The sequence below is a fragment of the Schistocerca nitens genome, chromosome 3 (genome assembly GCF_023898315.1).
Source record: "Schistocerca nitens isolate TAMUIC-IGC-003100 chromosome 3, iqSchNite1.1, whole genome shotgun sequence".
Classification (NCBI taxonomy): domain Eukaryota; kingdom Metazoa; phylum Arthropoda; class Insecta; order Orthoptera; family Acrididae; genus Schistocerca; species Schistocerca nitens.
The window spans coordinates 433,975,560-433,983,056 of record NC_064616.1 but is presented as its reverse complement, the minus strand read 5'-3'; the positions used below and the strand labels follow the sequence as shown (position 1 = coordinate 433,983,056).

Genomic DNA, 7,497 nt, shown 5'->3' with positions numbered 1-7,497 from the left:
AGGCAAATGAGACAGGCGAATTACCTTCAGACATCAAAAACTGTGGAATAACAGCAAATCCAAAAAAGACAGGTGCTGTGAATATTGTAGAACTGTCAAATTAATACTTCACCGTCCTAAAGTGCTGACATGAATTATTAACAGAAAAATGGAAACAATGGCAAAAGCTGAATTCGAGGAGGTTCTATCTGGCTTACGGTGAAATGTGAGAACACACGAGGCACTACTCACACTACGACTTTGTTTAGACTAACGAGGGGGCAAACATAGATTTTGTCATTTGTACATTTAAAAGATATCTTTTGACAACGTTGACTGGAAGACACTCTGAAATTTTTAAGTTATCAAGGATACAATACAAGGGGGAAAAGGTTATTTACAACTTGTACAACAAGCAGTCTGCAGTCACAAGGGGAAGCGTGACATGATCGCGTTGAAGCATACAGCGACCGAATGATTTAACACACGTGGAATCCAAGACGGTCTTTGATCGCAAATTTTTACTTTATTGAATTACCAGTTTCAATCTGTTAGCTCATCATCTGATTCGTCTGTCTCCTAAAAACTAGTAAACAAAACAAATAAAACTAATAACCAAACATGAATAAAAGTACCGAGCGAGGTGGCGCAGTGGTTAGCACACTGGACTCGCATTCGGGAGGACGACGGTTCAATCCCGTCTCCTGCCATCCTGATTTAGGTTTTCCGTGATTTCCCTAAATCGTTTCAGGCGAATGCCGGGATGGTTCCTTTGAAAGGGCACGGCCGATTTCCTTTCCAATCCTTCCCTAACCCGAGCTTGCGCTCCGTCTCTAATGACCTCGTTGTCGACGGGACGTTACACACTAACCACCACCATGAATAAAAGTTTTTTTTTTTTTTGACCGAACCGAGTAGTGCAGTGGTTAGTACACAGGCATCGCTTTCGTGAGGACGACTGTTCAAACACACGTCCGGCCATTAGAATTTAGGTTTTTCGCGATTTCCCTAAGTCGCTTAAGTAGATGTTCGGATGGTTCCTTCGAAGGCGCACCACTAGTTTCCTTCTCCATCTTTTCAAGGTGATTATAGCCACACGTCGGAATTAAAAGATTTGAACGAAAAGTGGTAGTTGGAGCAAGACCCATGCGGCATTCCATTTCGGAAATCGTTAGGAAATTCAGTATTACGAGACCACAGTGTCAAAAGTGCATCGATAATACCAAATCTCAGGAATTACCTCTCACCACGGACAACGCAGTGGCCGACGGCTTTCTCTTAAGGACCGAATGCAGCGGCGTTTGCTTGAAGTTGTCAGTGCTAACAGACAAACAAAAGTGCTTGAAAAACCCGCAAAAAGCAATGTGGGACGTACGATGAAGGTATCAGTTAGGACAGCGCTCTGAAATTTGGCGTTAATGGGTGACGGCAGTAGACGACCGACCCAGGTGCCTTTGCCAATAGCACGACATGGCGTGCAGCGTGTCTCCTGAACCTATGCCCATATCGGTCAAACACTGGACGACTGCAAAACAGTAGCCTGGTCAAATGGGTCACGATTTCAATTCGTAAGACCTGGCAATAGGGGTGGGATGTAGCGCAGACCACACTAAGACATGGGCCCAAGTAGTCAAAAAGGCACTGGGCTTTGGCGGTAATGGGCTATGCCAGGAGACGACCGATGCGAGTGCCTTTGCTAACAGCACGACAGCGCCTGCAGCGTGTCTCCTGGACCTATGACCATATCCGTCGGACACTGGACGACTGGAAAATAGTGGCCTGCTCAGATGGGCCCCGATTTCGACTGGTAAGAGGTGATGATGGGGTTGGAATGTGGCGCAGGTCATACGAAGCCATGGACCCAAGTTATCAATAAGGCACTGTGCCAGCTTGTGGTGGCTCCATAATGGTATGGAGTGTGTGTCCATGGAATGAACTGAGTTCTCTGGTCTAACTGAACCGATCACTGAATGAAGATAGTTGTGTTCGGCTACCTGGAGACTATTTGTAGCCATTCGTAGACTTCTAGTTCGCAAACAAAGATGGAATTTCTATGGATGACAATGCGCCATATCACTGGGCCACAATTGTTCGCGACTGGTTTGAAGAGAGTTCTGAACAGTTCTAGCAAATGATCTGGCCACCCAGATCGCTTGGCATGAATCCCATCAAACATTTACGGGACATAGTAGACAGGTCAGTTTGTACACAAGTTTCTGCAATGGCAATACTTTGGCAATTGCTGCTGCTACAAGAGGAGCATGGCCCAATATTTCTGCAGGAGACTTCCGGCGACTTTTTGAGTCCGTGTCAAGTCGAGCTTCTGCACTATGCTCGGCAAAAGGAAGTCTAACACACTATTAGGAGGTATGCCACGACTTGTGTAACCTCATTGTGTAGATGAAAGGTTTACCAATTATGTAGGCAGAGCCACATGAACTACGCCTATGATATCATCAACATTCAATTCATATAATGAAAGAAATTTGTTTCCTATGAGGAAGGGTACGAGAAAGCATGATATTATATGATGTACTGTGTGGTGGCACTTCAGCTGTTTAGCATACCTCTCAGATGGTTCAGATACCATCCCTGATGGCCTGCAGACATGGAAAGCTCCCCATGAGATCATGCAAGATTGAAAAGAACAGTGTTGCACAATGGATAAAGTCTTATTAAGTCAAAATTACAGTAGGTTGCCCAGTTAAGCATAAAGTACGGGTACCCAATCACACACGGACTTATTTATGAAGGGATCCATCAAACTACCAAAGGAACCTAACGACCACTATAACAAACTAACAAACTGGTTTACTGGCAAGGGACACAAAAAATTATTTACCCGATGGATCAAGAGTAGAAACATGAAGGTGTGCACACATTTAATTAATGATTTGAGTATGCGACAATGACACTGGCAGTAAGCTGTCGCATTGAAAGATACAAATTTTTGGTGGAGGTCGTGGACTGGGTCGAAAAATAACTTATCTTCTGGATGCTTATATATTTATTATGTACATCATACTCTTTAATGCATTCTCTGTTGTAATCATTTGACTCACACACCTCTTTAGTGCGACGACTACCATTACTGTTCTCATCCCTCTCACATGGAACTTCTGCCCAGTTCTTATTACATTTCTTTCCCAGATTTGATTCCATATTATGCAGGATATGTATCTCACGATTCCGACTGTTGCAACTCTCTTTGATCAGATTCATTTCTTCTTTCAGTTCATCCAACATCTTCGTCAATGTCTTAATTTCACTCTTAGCATTGAGCACTTCGCTTTGCAGGTCTGCAATGACGCTGCGGTGCATCTGTGCGACTACCAATTTCTATTTTACCTTCTGCAGTTACTTGTCTAGTCTTGCAAATACTGTCTATTCAACCTGGTGGGGCCGGCCGAAGTGGCCGTGCGGTTAAAGGCGCTGCAGTCTGGAACCGCAAGACCGCTACGGTCGCAGGTTCGAATCCTGCCTCGGGCATGGATGTTTGTGATGTCCTTAGGTTAGTTAGGTTTAACTAGTTCTAAGTTCTAGGGGACTAATGACCTCAGCAGTTGAGTCCCATAGTGCTCAGAGCCATTTGCACCATTTTGAACAACCTGGTGGCATCGTTTAATACTTTCTCTTTCCAATTCAGTGAAGCATCCCTCTATTTGCTTCCCATGTTCCTGAGAAGTTTCTTGGATTTTTGTAAACTGTTCTGTGGTTCTTGCTTCATAATTGGCACTAAAGTTTCCCAACTCTGCATGTTGGTTTATAACGGCATCCTCTGCTCTGGCAATATACTATGGGGTCCATGTAAGTATGGGAGTATGGGTTACATACCTTGCACAGACATATTAATGAAGGGATCCATCAGAATACGAAAGGAAGCTAATGGTCATTGTAACAATCTGGTTGATTGCCAAAAGACATAAAAATGATTTACCCACTGGAAGAAGAATACAAATGTTTAATAAGTGGAAAAGCGATTGCAAAAACGAAATATTAACTGGGTACTGGTGGGTGGATACATAAAAGCACGCTATAAATCAGTGTTGCAAATATGACCAATGACTGCGTAAAAAGAATAATGATATAAAGAAAGGTCTGAGGAAAAGCATGAAAGAAAATCAAAACTCTAGCCTAAATGCATGATAGGTGCCAGTAGCTGGCCATGAAAATTGTATCTGTGGAAAGAAAAACTGATGCAGATTAACTGATTTCATGCTAGCCTCTTGTTGGTGGGTGCAATGATGGCTCAAGCTCACCACTCTTAAGATGTGTAAGGGTACAAAACACTTGTAGTTGCGGCTGAAAATGCTAACTGCAGCCATCTCTCTCCGGAGTGCCCTGCAACGAACTGGAACAAATATTTTCTACAGCTGCATCGAAGCAATTGTATTCCAGCTTTACACTACGAAACTTAGCAGGCTCCACCGGCATCGGAATCTTGTCGGCCAGTTGCAGGAGACTTTCCGAGTTCCGAGCAATGATAATTTAATAAGCGCGGTTAATAATTTCCTACTCCACCGGATATTGTCGTGGTTACTCAGCAAGATTCATTTCTCTCATGCCACGGTAAAGAAAGCAGAAAACAGCTCCCACTACAAGACAGATTTGCAGTCCTGACCAACCAAAAGACGTGCATTTACACACAAACGGGATTGCCCCAGCTAAGGAAATAACTACTATGAGCCAACCAGAGAATCCCTTACTAAAATTTTAACAAGCATTGATCAGGCTACATCTGGTCTTAATGACTGCTCTCATGTTCTGTGGGCTCGAGCGCTCGCCTGCCTTCCAGACTCTCATCTCCGCTGCAAAGGACTCCTTGTGCTTCTCGCACATTTTAGTATTATGGCACACCACCCAGCCTCCTCTACACTCCTACTGGGCTGAGATGGCAGACTGTCGTCATCTGTTCTCTATGGACATGAACAATATTTTCAGCAGGAAACAGCTTAACGACTAGTCTGTTCCCCTGACCGAACTTCGATTCTGCGAGCTAGATAAAAGCCATAAGTTTGCTGAAATAATATTCCCTCACCGTACGAAGACGGAAGGAGGTAGATAGACGTGCACGTGATTGATCTCTATTTCACACAAAAGCAAAATTGTGTTCCCTAACCCTCATAAAGCTCATCGTATGACCCGCTGAATGATGCCTGCGGAGCATGAGACGATATTCCGGCTATGCCCTTTGACATCTCTGTCCTGCTCGCCATCCATCAGGAGGTAGTAGACCAGGTGCAGCTGGGCCTCACTGCCTTCAGTCTGGAGACATGGGATCAGAGGGACGAGGTGCTTATTGCCCAGCTGACGGACTGCAACACAAACAGCCACAGTAACACCAAACACATCACCAGCCACAACACTAGATATGCCATCTTTATCACCGCTGCGGCCCCCTCAGCCGGGATTGCTGGCTCCGGAGACTGCAGAAGAACTCCAAACGAGGAAAACGGACCTTGGCAGCTGGCATGTTCAAGAAGCAAACAGTAACTACACACACAAACAAGAGAGCTCACAAAGTCACAGGAAAAACACCGAGCGCTTTTGCCAACACTGTAAGCACCGGTTCCTAGCTACAGCAACATGAGGGACCAAACAAACAGACCTGCAGCATCCCAACAACTCAAAACCTCACCAGCAGCTACCGAGAACACAATACCGACAGGTTTCCCATGGATCATAATACGAAACTATAGTTGCCTCAGCGACTTCAACAAAAAATTTGTAGTACATCGATCCCCCACCACACACAATAGAAAACTCTGGGGACAACATCTAACTGTATGTAGCAAACAAAAGCTTTCTCAGAGCTGAGCAGATCGAGTACCACAAGTACAAAACCAGTGATGAGGAAACACAAATATATGTCGTGAAAGGAGATAATACGTTAACCCCAAAGAACACCTTAAAAGCTGAGATCTCCGCTCTCGGCTGGGACTGTGAAACCGTGAGTCGAGTTCTGGGATTCAGAACATGCAGACCACAGCCTACATTGTAGAGCGGGCCTGCTCAGTCAATTTCCACGACTTTTTGAAGCTAACGGTCCTGCTTCACATGGTCGTACCCTAGTCGAAATATACACAACACCGCGAGTCCCCCAACAATGCCACCGCTGTCAGCAGTGTGGCCATGAAGCCGCTCGATGTCGTCTGACACTCCAATGCCACAAATATGCTGCCATCGAATCTGCGCAACAGTGTCTACACGGTCCTGAAACACGCAAGTGCGACGACCCTGGTGATCCCCATGTGGAAGACTTCAGGGGTTACCCTGCATAAAAGGAAGCCCTGATGCGTGAAAGCACCAAAGACACACAAGCAGTCACAAGAACAACTCCAAAATCCCCAGTGCCCGGTAAGGAATGGAGTCTCCTTTTCTGGCATTTGCAGTTGCAGGGGGAGGACAGAGTATACTCAGAGCTCTACAAACACACAGTGCAAAGCCCCAACAACAGAACCACAACCTGAACAGATAACTCCAGAAACTGTCTGCCACACCACAACAAATACACCAACAACAGATCAGAGACACACAGGCCCACAGTCAAAGAGGCCATGAAACCTAGACCACACTATTCCCCACTCCCCACCACAGCAACTACTCAGGTGATGCAAGAGGAAACGTGTTCCACCAACTCACAAGCAAGCCCAACCAGAAGGCCAACACCAGAACCAGAGGGCAACAACACTACCACCTGCACTTTGGCCCACATAACCAACATGCTCACAACAGACAGGGGATAGTGGAGTCACTATTCCCAATTACACGTTACTTAAGACCCGTTTGAGAATCTTAAACTTCGTCATTACACAAGGCACACAGCACTTGGCAGCTGAACCCGGCAATCTCATGGCTGTTGTACAAACTGCAATCACCGTACTACCTAATCTCTTCCATGGATAATACACGACAACCACCCTCACACGCAAACGACACAGCTCTGACACAGATCCTGTCCTGTAAAACAGACGGGATCGCCAACAACATGGCTGAATTGAGAGGCTCATGGAGCAGAAGCGAATCCTGGTCTCTCTCGCGAATGAAATTAAACTCCAGTCACCCAAACATCTATGTGTCGCAGGCTGTTATGCCTATTGTACAGACTGACTGATCTGCGCCGCTGCAGGTGGAACAGCAATCATCATACATTAAAGCATAGAGAATACAGACATCAATATCTGTGATCTTGAAAGATCAGACGTCGCATACATCTCAGTCGAGTTCAACAGAGCAAAAACTGCACTGATATTGATATACAACCAACCTGGTAACATCATAACATGTGTTATCAGCACAATACTCAACACAGTGCCGTGATCTCGTTAGTACTGGAGTTTTTAATGCTAAAAACCCAAGTTGTAGCTCACAAAGACGGAATTCAAATGGAAAAAAATAAGTTTCTGAAAATGCACTAGGTCAAAACTAAATCACACTAGCGTTGACCAAGCCAATGCTGATACCATACGGCAGGGGCATAGTAGGGCAAAGAGATTTCTGGAGCATTTTGTGCATTCA

General features: G+C 45.2%; 1 non-coding gene across 1 annotated transcript; it reads left to right on the top strand.

The window, feature by feature from the left end:
* The first annotated feature begins 616 nt into the window (after positions 1-616).
* Trnaa-cgc (transfer RNA alanine (anticodon CGC)) lies at positions 617-689 on the top strand. Its single transcript has one exon. It is a non-coding gene; the product is annotated as a tRNA-Ala (tRNA).
* The last annotated feature ends 6,808 nt before the right edge of the window (positions 690-7,497 follow it).